The following is an 18,140-nucleotide window of genomic DNA, read 5'->3' as shown; positions in this document are numbered from 1 at the left end:
GGGACCATTGGGGGCGCATTTAAAACAGGAGGTGAGGGACAAAATCTGGAAGGGGGAGTATGTGGAGATTTTCTCCCTTTTGCCCCTGGAGAAGTTCAACCTGGATAGGGTTAAGCCTGATGATACGAAGAAGGAGGATGAGGAGAAGCGTCGGTACCGTTTAATCCCGCGCACGTTTGCTAACTGGCTACAAGCGTTCGCTATTTTGGCAAGCGTCATCGGGGAAAAGAGCCCCGAACACTGTTCGGCCTTATTTTGTTACATGGACGCGGTTGGGGAGGCCTATAGGGTTTATGGTGGTACGGCGTGGCTTCGCTACGACGAGCAGTTCCGTCAACGCAGGGCGGTGCGACTTGCCTTGCGTTGGGACCACAAGGACATTAGCCTCTGGATGAGGCTAATGGCGTCGTCAAGGACCCCTGATCGGGCATTTCAAGGGGGGACTGTCGGCCGGAAAAAATGGGGAGTGTGCTGGCAGTTCAACGAGGGCTCCTGCAAGTTTGGTGGTGCCTGCAAGTTCAAACACGAGCGTTCGGGCTGCGGGGGAGGAAACGCACTCGCGCGGTGTTTTAAAAAGGGAAAATGTGGCGGAGAGCCTTCGCACAAGAGGGACGACACCGGTGATGTGGGAAAGGATGGTTCCTTTCCTAAATAGGTACCCGGATAGGGCGGCAGCGGGGTTGCTCTACGCCGGTTTTCGGCATGGGTTTAAGATCCGGTGTGCGTTGTCGGTGGTGCCCCCCGCTGGCGAGGAATTTGAAGTCGGCTTTGGAGCACCCGGCGGTGGTTTCTGAGAAGCTGGCTAAGGAGGTGGCCTTGGGGAGGATGGCGGGGCCTTTTGCGACGAGACCGTTAGCCGAGTTGGTGGTGTCGCCGTTGGGTGTGGTTCCCAAAAAGGAGCCTCACAAGTTTCGGTTGATTCACCACTTGTCATTCCCGAAGGGGGGGTCGGTGAATGACTTCATTGACCCGGAGGCTTGTACGGTGTCGTATACGTCGGTGCGACCTGCCTTGCGTTGGGTGTTCGTACGGTCAGGGACCTGATCGCGGATATCAAGGCGGACCTGGTATACATGCGCACAGCTTTCCCGGACACGTTGCTGCTGTGGTCGGACATGGTGGCGCGGACGACTTGGCGCATGGCCCGGTCTGTGTACAGACTCAATAAGGCACGGATTAGAGTCAATAAGGTGGTCGGGAGGTTTTTGGCGAAAGAAGGGGGGATGGTGATTCGCCATAGAGAATTAGAGGTCAACGTTGGCCTTTATTTAAGGAAGGATGGGGTCCATCTTACGGATGTGGGCATTGACCTTTGGTCTTTGGGGCTTCAGGAGGGCATTCAGGCGGCCCTGCGGGTGTGGAGGTGCCATCAAGGATGAGGTTTCACCCTTTCAGGCTGTGGCGGTAGTTATTTATTGGTCAGTGACGGTAGCAGTTATAGAGGTGGAAAGGGGGGCGTGGCTTGGTGCCTGAGGGAGATGGACGCTCGCTTCTAAGCTCTCTCTCCCAGAGGTCCAGCTATCTGTTCATCGGGTATCTATCTCACCGAAAAACATGGGGAGCACACCGCAAAACCCTTCTGGTTTACCCTCCCGTTCGTCCAGGAGCCAAGACGCCCTTATAAACCAACACATACCGGAGATATTCCGAGCGCGGCCTAGAGGAGCGGCGTCTGACTCGCACGCAACACCGCGCGACGATTCACCTCATGGCAGAGGGCCTAACAGATCCAGAAGCCGGAGCCCACAATCTCAACCCACGGATCCACCGTCGTCTCCATCGCTCAGTCTTGCGGATTTGAAAGCTATGACGGCGGATATCAAAGGAGCACTCGCGGCTGCGGTCTCCGAACTACGAGCGGACTTTCAGTCGATGATCCTAAGGGTGGAAGACATAGAAGACACACAAGCCCGCCATGACACTACTCTTTGCCGATTGCAACAAGTCTCGGAATCCCACGCGGTCCACTTCAGGGACATTAACCGCCACCTGGAAGACCTTGACAACCGTGGAAGAAGACACAACGTTCGAGTACGAGGTCTTCCTGAGTCCGTGGAACCTACACAGCTTGCCCGCTCTGTCACGGCCATTTTCAATGGCCTCTTAGAGAGGCCTCCCGATACGCCTATTGTTCTAGAGCGCATTCATCGAGCCCTACGACCCAGGGGAAGGGATGCTGATCCCCCTAGGGATGTCATATGCTGCATAGCCGATTATATCCTTAAGGAAGAAATTATGCGGAGGGCGAGGAATGGAGGACGGATGCTACATCAAGGCGCTGAAATTAAACTTTTCCAAGACCTGTCGGCCATTACTCTACAGAGAAGACGAGAGCTAAAACCGGTCCTAGATCTCTTGAGAGCCCGCGCTATTCCATACAGATGGAAATTCCCTCTTTGTCTCTCAGTCAACTATAATGGTCACTCGGTTAATCTCAGAGTTCCTGAAGACCTTGATCATTTTTGTAGTACTCTCAATTTGCCCCACGTTGAAGTGCCTGACTGGTACAGTGATTTTCGTCTCCCCGTGTTACGGAGAGCTGACTCTATGGAAGGCATTGCAGAGGCAGGCAACTTTAACATCGGCAGACGCAGGAGGAGCCATCCCCCTGCCTCATCACCGAGAGCTCAAGGCAACGTGCGCAATCTCAGCCCTACAGCCTCACCGGACCACCGAAAGGCCAGGAGATCGTAAAGTCTCTTCTTCCTGGAAATCCATCTCGTTGACACACAACCCCACGAACCTTGTTCTCTGTTTTCCCGGTTACCTGAGTTAAGTGAAGTCCCACATGTAACCTAGAACCTATACTGCTCTGAGGATTTCTACTTCCTTTTTTCATCCGACGACCACTATAGATGTATGAGAAGTCCTGCGGTTTACTGACCTAGAATGTACCCCGAATACACTCGATTGGAGTCTTTTACCACGAATGTTCTCCTGCATCCTCAACGCACCACCTACAGACTCTACTGCACTGCATTGGATTTTGTACGTCAAACCTGTAGGTAAGCTGTCTGGCTGGACAATATCTATATCCACGATGCGATCCCTAATAGTTGGTGAACTTACACTTGGACTTTGTCATCATATCCTGCTTAATTTTTTCCTTTTTCCTTTTTCTTTTTGATGGTGCAGTGCTATCTTACTTTTCCTTTTCTAATTATTGGTATATTATTTTTCTGTTTTTTCCCAAGTTTTCTTGGATCTCTGTATATCTGCTAAACCAACTGCATGATGAGTGTATCCGTTCAGTTTGACATGCTTTATAGATTTTCGTTTACTGTTGTTTGCTTAATAACCTTCTCGTTTGATTTATGCATGAATACCGCATAACACTGTATATTCACTGAATATCTCGCTACGAACACTTGTTCTCTCTGAGGCAACCCTCGCGAGGAGAATCGATCCCTTTTCATTCATTGAATATACAGTTAACTTGCACCTCAGTATGTATGCTCCCAGACCCTGATTACTCGCTCCAAGAGCTGTTATAAAGACTGCCTTCGGTTTTCATGCTTATGTTCTAGTTTGGATTTATAGAGTACGGTATTAAGAACTCACATCCGATCCTTCATAGTTGTATTGTGCATCTTCCTGATCAGAAGTGCCTCTCTTCATGATCTCTTTGTAGAATCTACCCACTCCCCGTACCTTTACATAACAATATCTCCATTTTCTTCCATGTTTGTGTATTTCCTCTCATGATATCTTTGTCGCCACAAACGAACTAATACCCTTCCTTCTCCCTTCTCGACCTCAAGGGAAATGGAGCATATCCCATCTTTGTCGGGTTACCGAACACCCTCCACCACAGGAATCTCTATGAGATCCACCTGACCTTCACTGGTATTATTTACTGTCGGGAGGTTTCTAATAATACTTCCGGACCCCAGTTGTATTTACACCCCAAAAACCCACTTTTTTTTTTTTTTTTTTGTCACATACTATCTACAATACACTTACCTTTGATCAGTCCTTCTACTGTCGTGTCTGATCCCTCACCTCCCCCCTTCCTCTTTTTTTTCTTTCCTTTTTTTCTTTCTTTTTCTTTCCTGTAGTTTCTTATCCTGCCCTTCGCATTCCCTTTCCCAACCCCGTAGGTTTTCTACTACTCGCCGTCTATTTCTCTGCTGGTCACTTACGATTTCGTTCATCATGCCCTCCCAGCACTCGATACGCACACCACAATTTAGATCTCTCAAGATAGTATCTCTAAATGCGAAAGGTCTTAATACGCCCGAAAAAAGATCTCAACTTCTGGCCCATATGAAATCTATGAAAGCTGATATCATTTTTATTCAGGAAACCCATTTTAGCTCTCAGGCCACGCCTAAATTCTCCAACTTACACTACCCTCAGGGGTATCACTCCACCACTCCGAATTCTAAAACGAAGGGTGTATCCATTCTCATATCCAAGCGGACTCCCTTACAAATTATTGATACCAAGATCGATGATCATGGTAGGTACATTTTTCTTAAGGGCTCAGTACACGACAAACCGATTACATTAGCAAATATATATAGCCCTAATTCGGCACAAGTCCCCTTCTTTAGGTTAATCTCGAACCAACTGGCTACTTTTCAATCAGGTATGCTGATCCTAGGGGGCGACTTTAATGTCCCCCTAGATCCTCTGATTGACACTTCGACCGGTTCCTCTACTCTCCCTTACAGGGCCCTAAAACAAATTAGACTGACGCTACAAGATTTACTTCTCCACGATACTTGGAGAACCCTTCATCCGACCGAAAAAGACTTCACCTTTTATTCTAACCCTCACGACAAATACTCTAGACTTGACTACCTTTTCTTAACCCAGACTGATCTACCCTATCTCAAGCATGCGACTATAGAACCTATGGTCCTGTCGGATCATCACCCTATTTCGATCACTCTGACATTCCCTGAGACTCACGACCACACATATATCTGGAAATTGGATCCAAGTATCCTGACTGACACTATTCACACTTCTCAACTCCGACAATGTCTCACAGATTATTTCACTGAAAACACTACCCCAGATACCTCGTCTGTCACTCAATGGGCAGCTCACAAAACTGTTATCAGAGGGAAACTCATATCCATTTCTGCTGAGATCAATAGAGAACGAAAACGTCGCCTATCCGATCTTTTCATACGTCTTATAAAGTTAGAGACAGCACACAAATGTACGCTGGCTGAGCAGACCCTCCACGATTTACAAGCAATTCGTTCCTCCATTCGTGAGGAATTGGGGATATCTATCCGGAAAAAATATATGCTCTCTCAGAAACTCTTTTACCAGTTCGGCAATAAAAGTGGTCATCTTCTAGCCCAAGCCTTGAAAGCCAAACGGTCGAAGACGATTGTACATTCATTACACACTTCCACAGGTAAAAAACTCACATCGAACAAAGAGATAGCCAAAGAATTCGAATGCTTCTACTCTAACTTATACAATCTTAAAAACTCTGATGTACCCCCCTTAGCTAAACTTCACAGACAACGAACGATGGAGGGATTTTTACACCAATTTTGTCCCAAAATTCAAAACCCAGACATCATATCCTCTCTAGAGGACCCGATTACCCCTTTAGAATGGAAGACCCCCCTTAAGCAGACCAAAACTGGAAAGAGCCCAGGCCCAGATGGACTGCCCGCGGTTTATTACAAAACCTTTTCGGACGTTCTCTTAGATCCCTTCTGTAGAGCCTTCAACTCCATTTCGACACTACCCCCCTTCATCAGGATATGCTAGAAGCCCATATAGTGGTAATTCCGAAGGGTGACAAAGATCCAACCAAAGCTGAAAATTATAGACCTATCTCACTACTTAATGTTGATTTGAAACTTTTCTCTAAAATTCTTGCTAACAGAATTCTTCCTCTTATCCCTAACCTGATCTCTTGTGACCAAGTCGGATTCGTCCCTGGCCGCGAGGCCCGGGACAATACGATTAAAGCCATTAACTTGCATCACTTAATCAAAACATCGGGACAAAAAGGTTTTTTCCTTTCCCTTGACGCGGAGAAGGCATTCGATAGGGTAGCATGGGATTACATGCACTGTGTTTTGAAAACCATCGGATTAGGACCTTGCTTTCTCCGCTTTATTGATGCCCTATACATTAACCCGAAAGCGAAAATCAGAGTGAATAATACCTTATCGAATGCCTTCTCCATACGAAACGGGACCAGACAGGGATGTCCCCTGTCCCCTATTCTATATATTCTCACCTTGGAACCTTTCTTAAACAGCTTAAGATGTAACCCAGATATCACTGGAATTAAATCTAAAACAAAAGAATACAAAATTGTAGCGTACGCTGACGACATCTTACTATTTCTCACCAATCCCCTTATAACGATTCCATCCCTTTTAAAAGCATTTGACTCATTTAATACCTTGTCCAACCTAAAAATTAACTTTAGTAAATCCTATGCCCTCAATATCTCTCTACCCCATGAATTGGCCGAACAATGTAAACTTAACTTCCCATTTCAATGGACAAATGAGACTATTACCTATCTGGGCATACAACTCCCAAGAAATTTAGACGACCTGTACGCTAAAAACTATCTACCCATCCTACATAAGATATTGTTGGACTTAAAACTATGGAACAAACCAATCTTTTCGTGGTTCGGTAGGGCTGCTATCCTCAAAATGAACATCCTCCCTCGCATCCTGTATCTTTTACAAGCCGTCCCGATTAAACTCCCCATAGCTTTTTTTAAATCGTACAAACGAGCATGTACGAATTACTTGTGGAATACGCACAGACCCAGAATTAGCTATCACCAACTCTCCCTACCCAAAGCCAAAGGTGGCATAGGTCTCCCTGACATCGCTAACTACTACAAAGCCACTCATATGACGAGGATAATTGACTGGAACATCCATTCACCTTACAAAGATTGGATTGCTCTAGAAGCTTCGTTCGTGGACTCCCCTCTTCGACATCTTCCATGGGTACAGCGCTCACACATGTTCGCTTCGACTAAATCCCATCCATTAATAGCCCCAACTTTACAATGCTTCTCTACCATATGCGCCCAAAAGGAAATTTCATCTAATCCTGGACCAATGACTCCACTGAAACAGAACCCACTCTTCCCGCCAGGCATGCACGAATCCTTCCTTGTTAAACATTGGACTAACGATCCGATTCTCATTAACTCCTTTTACAACAAAGGAAGACTGCTCACGGCACAACAAATCGCAGAAAACTTACAAATGCCCCCAATCCCCATGTGGACCTACCAACAAATTAGACATTACCTGCAATTCACAAATAAACAAAGTGACTGCACTAGATCCCTGACTCCCTTTCGAGAAACTCTGCACCTCACAGACCCCCCTAACTCACCTCGTTTCTACGACTCATTCACTTCTATTTCAAAATTACAATCCTGGCACTTCGTTGGCTTGCAAGGCTTGGGAGAAAGACCTGGAATCTTCCTTTTCACAGGAAGAATGGGAACGTATCTTTCTACATATTCATAAAGGTTCGCTGAACGTATCAACGCAGGAAAATGGATATAAACTACAATGCCGCTGGTACCGTACTCCTGCTCTGATCCACTCCTGGGATGCAAAGACTCCGGATACATGCTGGAGATGTCACAATCCAGGTGGCACCCTCCTACACTTGTGGTGGCTTTGCTCAGCCATACGTCCTTTCTGGCAGATAATACATAGGAAAATTGAAAAAATTACGAGCTCGACAATACCCTTCTCTCCAGCACTTTTCTTGCTTCATCACGATGCCCACTCTAGCACGCCTTACCGAAAATCTCTCACACTCCACTTAATCAGTGCAGCAAAGCAATGCATCCCAATCTATTGGAAGTCTCCTACCATCCCTTCCATTGCAGAATGGCTTCGTAGAGTTGATAAGATAGCAAACATAGAAGAACTGATCCACATTCATGCTGACACTCCGTCGAAGTTTAGCTCCAGATGGGCACCTTGGATCAACTTTCGGACTACTGCTGACTTTCACGACCTGATTCAAAATCCCCCATGACTAACCTTCGCATATTTAGATACCCGTAATTAGCACCGAGTACCCTCCGGGTTTCCAACCACACGACACCTCAACCGTCCACCCTAAAAGGGTGTTAGTTCGTAGACGGCGAGTAGCAGATCTCCTGAACCCCTGTCTGATTCTTTTACCTAAAGACACAACCTCCCCTCTCTCTGCCCTTTCTCACTCGTTCTTTATCCCGTCTCTTTTTTACATAGTTCCCTCTCCCCACCCTTCTCTCTACAAGGACACGCATCTCCAGAATAGAAGGTGTAAACCTATAACATCCTCCCTTACCTCCTTCTAGATCTTTCCTTACCTCGACACGTTCCTTGTTGTCGCGGTCGGGCAATCCAACTTTAGACCTGTTGATCATAGTACAACTCTACACCTACGCAATCACACGATCTGATTTTATCTGCATTTGGAATCTCTTCCACAGATTTCTACATATGGTTAACTGTTTACTTAGACCTAAGGTTCCATTCTAAATCTACTGTATAACTATATCCAATTTGTTTGTATTATTCTTGCTCAACATGGATTGCCTGTTCTATATATATATATATATATATATATGTTATTATTCTTCTGTATGATGTATTTTGAAAACCAATAAAAACCTTTGGAAAAAAAAAAAAAGAGGTGGAAAAAGTGGGTGGGGGGCTCGTCGGTAGATGGCCCCTCCGGTGTGTACATCAAAAGTTTTGATGAATACTGGTGTTGTTGCACTGCGGGAATGGTGGTTGTCTCCGAGCGGTACAGCTGGAGGCCTATGAGGTTATGGAAAAAGTCCCGCAGTGCCCCCTGGGTGTATATATAGATATATATGAATATATATATTTATAGGTATATGGTAAGAAGGAGTTTAGCTCCGTCACTGACCAATCAATCTGGTGAAACATGTTGTTTCTTGGTTATATGTGTTAATATGTTATTTAAGGTTATTTATTATTAAAGTAATTTGGAGTTTTATTTTGGTTGGTTTAATAAAGGCTGTTGTGGCCAGTTTACTCCACGAGAACTGTGTGGTCTATTATTAAGGGAAAAGGGGTAGGAGTAAAGGGGCTATTTCAGCAGAGTGTATATCTGGGCTACACGGGTCAAGAGAGGACCGGAGCGGGACGGACCACAGGGAAGGATAGAGGAGGGCCGGGCATGACCGTGTGTCTAGTGACACACGAAGGGGTGGGATTTAGAAGGTAGAGGCGGGGCCGAAGGAAGGGGAGCGGCCATTTAAATGAAGGGGCGGAGCCGGGAACGGGCAGTGCGGAAGGAGGAAGACACAAGGAGGCAGTTTTTTCCCACCCACCCTCCCTTTATAGGTTGTTGTTACTGTAGGCTGTGTTAATGTTTGTTTGTCATTGCAGGTTCGGGAGCAAAGGTCGTCATGACAGCTGGGGTTGGCGGTAGTTATTTATTGGTCAGTGACGGTAGCAGTTATAGAGGTGGAAAAAGTGGGTGGGGGGGCTCGTCGGTAGATGGCCCCTCCGATGTGTACATCAAAAGTTTTGATGAATACTGGTGTTGTTGCACTGCGGGAACAGTGGTTGTCTCCGAGCGGTACAGCTGGAGGCCTATGAGGTTATGGAAAAAGTCCTGCAGTGCCCCCTGGGTGTATATATAGATATATATGAATATATATATTTATAGGTATATGGTAAGAAGGAGTTTAGCTCCGTCACTGACCAATCAATCTGGTGAAACATGTTGTTTCTTGGTTATATGTGTTAATATGTTATTTAAGGTTATTTATTATTAAAGTAATTTGGAGTTTTATTTTGGTTGGTTTAATAAAGGCTGTTGTGGCCAGTTTACTCCACGAGAACTGTGTGGTCTATTATTAAGGGAAAAGGGGTAGGAGTAAAGGGGCTATTTCAGCAGAGTGTATATCTGGGCTACACGGGTCATGGGATGATATTTGGGACTTCCCTTTCTGACCCTTGGTCTCTCTTAGGGACCGTTTAATACAGTTTAAGATAACCCATGGGTCATACTGACATGTATGATATTTGACCAGGGGTTCCACACCATCTCTCTTTAATGATGACACGCACTATATCGTACTTTATGGATTTAACTCTGACAAAACCATGTACCCTGAGTGCGGGTCGTTTTTCCTATTGTTTAATTGTTACTTGTCAACTATGTGTGTATGTCTATAACACCAATAAAAAGATTTATTAAAAAATAAAAAAAATAACCCAGTAATGGGAATTTTCAACATGTTGTTAAGTGACAGAACTTGTTTGTGATAACACTTGCTGTTGCATTAGAGGCACTAATCAAAAATTGCTTTAGGTGGCAGATTTCTGCAAAACCATCAAACTTCTACAGAGTAAAAAGTGGGTCAACTCCATGTGTCACCTTTTCTGTAAAAGATAAAGAGTTATATTATTCAAATAGAAAAACTGCCTATGCATGAAAGAAAAGCATAGAAATGTGGGGTAAAGAGTGGCCTAAGGAATCGTTCTTGTATGGTCCACGGTGGATTGCTATTCAGATGCGTTTGGCAGGTAGTGAGTAAGAGATATGTTGTCTTCTCTCGGCCTATTCTAACCCTCAAAATGCCAACTAACCGCATAGTAACCACATGCAGGATGGATGTGGTTTGGCCCTATTCACTTTAATCAGTCAGGTTTGGCACCGTACCACCTGCCGAATGTACAGCACCATTTCACTCCTTCCATGGCCACAAAACAAAGCATCGCTGCCATGGCATTTGTACAGGCCTGAGCTGATGCATTACTATGTTTAAGTGGGTGGTCGTGGGGGCCATAAACTACAGCTTAATCTTCTGCTTATACCACTTCTCCCTCGGCTGCCCATGTGAATAAACTCTAATAACTTACCTATTATACAAATATCCTCCTGCTATAGTTTAGAGGAAATATTCTCAATGCCCTTTTTCTCACTAAGGTTCTTCTGGGCCCCTAATGATGTCATTTATGACGAAACGTGCGTAGGACACGTGTACAAACTGAAAGCCGTGACGTCACCACGTTCTTGTACATTCCTGCATTGCATTATGGGATTTGAAGTCCTTGTTTGTACTGATCGGCATACACACGTTTTTAGCGTTTTTATATGCAATAAAGTATCCTAAGAGATTTTATACTATGCAAGCTTAGTGCTCAGTTTTCTTCATTCCAGGGACCATGAACTGGGGAAGACCAGTTTGAAGAGACCCAAGGGTGATTTTGGATTCCAACAGAGGGAGTTTCTTCTATGAAAGTGCAGTTTAAAGCGGACCTTCAGTCATTTTTTCAACTTTCCATCTATTAAATCTTCTGCCCTTGTTTTAACTTTGGATAGTAAAACATTTTTTTTCCTGCCAGTAAATACCTTATACGGCCCACTTCCTGTTTCTTGTCTGCAAAAAAGCCTAGGCTTATGACATCATGCATTGTGCTCTCTCTCACTCTCATGAGAGTTTGTCAGGAAGGGAGGGGGTAAGTCATAAGAGGGCCAATGAGAGCTGCAGGACTACAGAGCTGGAGATGTGTCTATGTAAATCCAGGTAGTGAACAGTCAGAAGCTTCAGCTGTCCACAGTTAAAATGGATGCAGCCAGACTCAGTGGAGAGAGATTTCTGCAGCATATTTGGCAAGTTTAAAAACACAGTGTATATAAAATAATATGCAAAGTGGTTGGAGAGAGGCTTCAGAATGGCAAACATACTTTTATTACAAATTATGTGAGCAGACTGCAGTTCCTCTTTAACTTCTCCATGACTCTCACACGTCCTTTGATAAGCTGACATCATCAGTGGGTGTAAAGACATTTGGTGTGTTTCTTCAATGAGGGAAGTTGTTACACAAGGAGATTCTATTTGACACATTTTGAAGTAATCTCAAGGGTGTTGGACTTTTGACACTGTGTGAACTTTTTATTTAAGGATTCACTACTGTTCTTTATGTATTGCACTTTATCATTCTATTTGCGCAGCATAATGAGTTATTTTTCATGTACTGTTTGTTATTCTGTACATTTTATGCTGCAGCTTATGTGTGTTAATGTTAATTTATTTTGTCATTTGCGCAGTTTCACTTTTTTGTTTTTTTCATATTCACTTTTCTTACTACCCTAATAAAGTATACTGTGTTGGTAATTAACTGTATGTTGCAAGGTTCGAGACCTCTAGAGGCCTAATGGTGACCTCCAGAGTTAGGGTCAGCTGACATCCTTCTGTGTAGAGTGGGTTACAAGGCATAGTTGGGTGTACTGCAAGATGAAAAAGTGGGCACCAGACACTTTTTGAATGCAAAGAGATTTATTGTCTCTTGAATAGAACTGTGGGAGAGAGGGTTAGGGCCAGGACACCCTTAAGTAGATGCAGTGATAACTGGCAGACTCCGAGGATTCTATAGGAAGAATGCTATACAGGTGAAGGTCTCCAGCCGTTCACCACTTCTGTATGGGTAAGTTTGCGGTCTCCTATGGCAACAATCTTGTAGCAGTTACTAACGGTAGTTGTATTCAACTGACAACACAAACAGTTCCCCTAATGCCGATCGGAAATTCGGCCAGCAAAAGACCGATGAGAGCTTTTGGTCGGAAAATGCTACCGTGTGTATGCTCCATCGGACTTTTGCTGGCTGAATTCCCCCCAGCAAAAGATTGAGAGCAGGTTCTCAATTTTTCAGTCGGAAAAAGTTTTGATCGGAAATTCTAATCTTCTGTAGCAATTCCGACACGCAAAAAATTCCTACACATGCTTGGAAACAATTTGACGCATGCTCGGAAGCATTGAACTTAATTTTCTCGGTTTGTTGTGTTGTTTAAGTCACTGCGTTTTTGATGGTCGAAAGTTCAGCAAACTTTTGTGTGACCGTGTGTATGCAAGCCAAGCTTGAGCGGAATTCGGACGGAAAAAACATCCAGGATTTTTCTGATGGAAAATCTGATCGTGTGTTCACAGCATTACTCTAAAATCACCCACTGTGGGTCTTTACTCTGATGCTCCGCAAGTGTCACCTCTGCTGTCCTGCTGGGTCCCTGGCTTCGCACTCTCTGAAGTTTTCCAACTGCTTTCACCCTCCCTGGCTGGCGAGAAGACTGCTCCGGTACTGTCTTCAGCTTACTCACAGTGGTCTCCAAGAACAAGGTGGTTGGTCCCTTAGTGATGACAGCTTCCCCTTCTACCTCCGACCACAGCTGGTTCCCCATCCAGCAGGTTCCCCATCCAGTCTGGTTGGACTGCAAGCCAGCAGTCACAACCCTACGCTGTTCTCCCACTCCTGGAAAGGCCCTCAGGCAGCCTAGCAGCTAAACATCCCTGCGATAGGCCTCAGGCATCCAGCCTAGCAGCTCGGGGAGGCACATCACATGCCCACCCAGACAGGTGGCGCAGGATCCCAATCACCTGACTCCACCCAAATAAATAGGCTCTCCCAGCAGGCCAAGGAACCAAAGAACATCCCTGCTCATTGGCTGGGACACCTCATCTGTTCATGTCCGAGCTCGCAAAGCCCCCGTCTTATCTAATGGCATAGTGCCACCCAGTAACAGAAGAGAAAGGGTGCAACAAGTCTAGATTTAGAGAGGAATCAATTGATCTCATAACAATTGGCCAAAGCAACTATCGCCTGGCAACTCAATTTGATAGCAATCATGCCTAAACATCAGGGTGCTACATGTATGAGTAAAAATCAAATTATTGTACATCTTTTAATAATGACTTAACAAGCTTTTTATTAGTTTTTCTCAGTTTTTTACTGTTTAGACAAGTTTTCCTGCATTTAATAACTGATTTCTAAAGAAGAGATGAGCCCGCCACGAGGGCACTGATATACATTCATCTACAGTGCAGTTAAATGAGTCGTATATTGAGACATCAAATTATTAAAGTATAACTGAAGGCAAAACTTTTTTTTTGTTTTGGATAGAATCTAGAGGGATTTAAAAGCTTGCCAGTTTTTAAGTCTGTGCCTCCATTAGGGAGATTCACTCTATTTGTCCTGTTTACCATTATGATTGAAAGTGAAAGTAATACTTGACTAATGATCCCCGGATAATACCTGACTAGTATGCCTTCCGGTGGCGAGGGTCTCCCCCCAATGCCACACCCCCCCCCCCTCCCCCCGGCCCTTTTCCTTCCCTTATATTTATTTTATTTCCTTTGTTTGTGTGATTGAAATATTCAGGTTACACAATTTTACAGTCCAGGAAAATAGAATGTCCGCTCCCCACGGTGGTGGGGACTTGCACTTTTGATTGTAGAGGGCTTACCCTGAACTCCATCTAATCAAATGTTTTTCCTGAAAATAGCATGACATACTGAGAATTTGGGGTTTTACATTCTTCTCTCCATAGGCTATAATTGCTACACTATAAATGGCTGAGAATAAACCATAAACCCACAGTCGCGTGTTCTGGCTGTGATGAAGATAAGCATTCTTGATGGTTAACCGTTAGCTAATGTGGAGCTTGGTGTTATACACCTTCTGTTCTTCCCTTGATTGATTATAATGCAAACTCTTTTTGTTTTTGTTTTTGCTTATAATCATTTCATGTTGAAGAAATTGCATATTGTTTGAAATCTTTATTTACATTTCTTTACCCTTTGTGAAAATCTTCAATAAAAATATTGAAGTGAAAGTAAAAGAAAGTAAATTTTGGGTCGCCCCCAGAAAAGTAATGGAGGGGAAATCTTCTAATGGGAACACTAAATCTGGTGACCTGGCGGTCCCCAAGGAATTCCCTAACCACTTCACCCCCGGAAGGATTTACTGCCTAAATTACCAGGCAATTTCTTCTGATACGGCACTGCGTTACTTTAACTGACAATTGCGTGGTCGTGCGACGCTGTACCCAAATAAAATTGATGTCCTATTTTCCCACGAATAGATCTTTCTTTTGGTGGCTTTTGATCCCCTCTGCGGTTTTTATTTTCTGCGCTATAAACAAAAAAAGAGCTACAAAAAAAAAAAAAAAGGGCATGTTTAGGCCTCATGCACATTTGGCGTTTAGCCCTGGTGCATGAGTCTCTGGTATATAGGGGGTTATTTACGAAAGGCAAATCCACTTTGCACTGCAAGTGCACTTGAAATTGCACTGAAAGTACACTTGGAAGTGCAGTCGCTGTAAATCTGAGGGGTAGATCTGAAATGAGTGGAAGCTCTGCTGATTTTATCATCCAATCATGTGCAAAATAATATTCAGTTTTTTTATTTTCCTTGCATGTCCCCCTCGGATCTACAGCAACTTTACTTCCAAGAGCACTTTAAGTGCACTTTCAAGCACACTTGAAGTGCAAATTGGATTTTAGTAAATAACTCCCATAGTAACAAGGGGCACAGGTGCTTTGTCCAGCCCCGTTGCCAGCAGCCCGTCATACCCTATGAGAGGTTGACAACTGCTGTGGCTGGATGGTTCACCTAGTGCGTACTGGTACTACTGTATGGGGCAGTATATGCATCTAGTTAGGAATGCTTAAAACCACAAAGGGGGTTATTTACTAAAGGAAAATTCACTTTGCACTGAAAGTGCACTTGGAAGTGCAGTCGCTGTCGATCTAAGGGGGACATACAAGGAAAATAAAAATCAGCATTTTAGTTTGCTCGTGATTGGATGATAAAATCAGCAGAGCTTCCACTCATTTCTGATCTACCCCTCAGATATAGAGTGACTGCACTTCCAAGTGCACTTGCAGTGCAAAGTGGACTTGCCTTTTGTAAATAACTCCCAAACTGTTTTCATTATGGGAATTTTTCTCTAGGCACATATTGCTCTGAACCTTCATACTGCTAAGTTCATTGTTAGGCCGAGTTTGACAAACTACCGACAGTGGGGTTGGACAGTATGCCTGTGCCCTCTGCCTGCAGCTAAACACCAGAGCCTCATGCACATGAGCTATTTGGATTTGACCAAAACTGGTCCCCAACAGTGATTACTGCTGGACTATTCAATATTGTTTTACTTACCAATCAGTGTTTTATTTCATTTATAATAGATATAGTATATTTTATCACTGATCCAGTTACCTTTGGTGATGGATAACTAGAGTTTAATGTCTGGGTGACACGTGTCACTGGTAAACTCCTCACAAATTTTCTCCATTAGTCAGCATCCAGGACACAGCCAGGTGGCAGTTCTGCAGACAAACCCAGGTTCCATTATGCTGCTACCATTTTTTGCTGTCCTTGTCCAAGCAATAGTGCCAAAGAGTGGGAGGTGCCATGGCCCCGGGCGTGACATTTAGGGGGGCGCAATTTCATGCCAGTAGTGTCACTACTGGCTGCCTCCTCCTAATTTTAATTTCCTGTGTCCCCCACGCTCCGGCCGCCATGTTCAGTGTCTGACGCCCTGTGATTGGGCATATGGGGGTCATGTGCGCCATGGGGCTGGCCTGTCCATGATCGCAGTTGCTCTTCCGCACATGACCCCCATGCGCCCAATCACAGTGCGCTGGGAAACACTGAACATGGCAGCCGGAGTGCAGGGGAGACAAGCGCTGGAAAGTGTGAGCCGCCGGGGCCGCTGTCTTCTCCTCCTCCTTCTATCCTCTGGAGTCCAGACCAATGCAGGACAAGAAGGTGAGGAATGGATGGATACGGACTGAGGGGGAGGGAAGAGGCACCGTATATGTAGTGTCAGTATAGGAAGACTGTAGGCAGGACAGTATAGTGATCAGTATAGTAGGCAGTGTAGTTTAATGGACAGTATAGTGCAGTGGACAGTATAGTATAGTGGTCAGTGTAGTGTAGTGGTCAGGATAGTGCAGTGGTCAGTATAGTGTAGTGGTCAGTATGGTATAGTGGACAGCATAGTGGTCAGTGTAATGGACAGTGTAGTGTAGTGGACAGTATAGTATAGTGGTCACTGTAGTAGTCAGTGTAGTAGACAGTATAGTGGTCAGTGTAATGGACAGTGTAGTGTAGTGGACAGTATAGTATAGTGGTCAGTATAGTATAGTGGTCAGTGTAGTGGACAGTATAGTGGTCAGTGTAGTGGACAGTATAGTGGTCAGTGTAGTGGACAGTGTAGTGGACAGTGTAGTGGACAGTACAGTGGACAGTACAGTGGACAGTACAGTGGTCAGTGTAGTGTAGTGGATAGTATAGTGGTCAGTGTAGTGTAGTGTAGTGGACAGTATAGTATATTGGTCAGTGTAGTGTAGTGGACAGTATAGTATAGTGGTCAGTGTAGTGTAGTGGACAGTATAGTATAGTGGTCAGTGTAGTGTAGTGGACAATATAGTGCTCAGTGTAGTTCTCAGTGTAGTGGACAGTATAGTATAGTGGTCAGTGTAGTGTGTAATGGTCAGTAAAGGAATCAGGTTTGTCAATGTTTAAATCAAGTAGGTTAGTGTAGTGGTCAGTATAGGAATCAGGTAGGTCAGTACTATTGTATTAGAAGGGACTTGGGGAGCGCTAAAAGTCTGCAGGTTAGGGGGCGCAAATTATTTGCCTTGCCCAGGGTGCTGACAACCCATGCTACACCACTGCCAAGCAATATGGCCAGGAACTTGTCACCACCACCCATGATCTTGTCATTGGCGAACTTCAATAAGCCTAAAACATAAATTGTGTCACAGTATAAATAATGCATGATGAAAATAGAAAGGAACGTATGTATTAAAGTTTAATTGGAAAAGAATTCTAGGTAATACATGCAAGAACCCAGTGAACTGTTATACTTTATATTTGTGCTAAGAGCAGAAAACTCACTCATTGCACAGTTGTTATAGTTTTATATGGTCCATTACACTTTGCATGCAAGTAGCGAACTCGTATGTCTGTTGATGTCACTTCCGTTATGCCTCTACTCACGCCATAGACAAAATGGGGTGGACACAGACAAAATGGCGATGACAAACAATACATTGTTCTAGTAGAAAATGGCCACCGCCCTATTCAATTACATTGCGCTATATAAGGACAACAGCTATGCCTGCCACTATTCCCTGAAGAAGTCACGTGTTCGTATATGCATCGCATACTAGCACATTATTTGAAACTTATCTTAGACCGAAGCCTTTCAGCATCACGCTGTCCCCACTGAAGGTGCTTCAAACGTCACTTGGTCTTCCTTCCGGGTCTGCCAAATTCAGCTGTGTGAGTGGCTGGAGCCGTGATGACATCACTCCCGTGCATGCGGGTGGGAGCCGCAGTTCCCAGCACAAG

This window comes from Lithobates pipiens, unplaced genomic scaffold, assembly GCF_037356315.1.
Source record: "Lithobates pipiens isolate NorthernLeopardFrog02 unplaced genomic scaffold, aLitPip1_a1.2 Scaffold_23, whole genome shotgun sequence".
Taxonomy (NCBI): Eukaryota; Metazoa; Chordata; class Amphibia; order Anura; family Ranidae; genus Lithobates; species Lithobates pipiens.
This window is presented reverse-complemented; position numbering follows the sequence as displayed.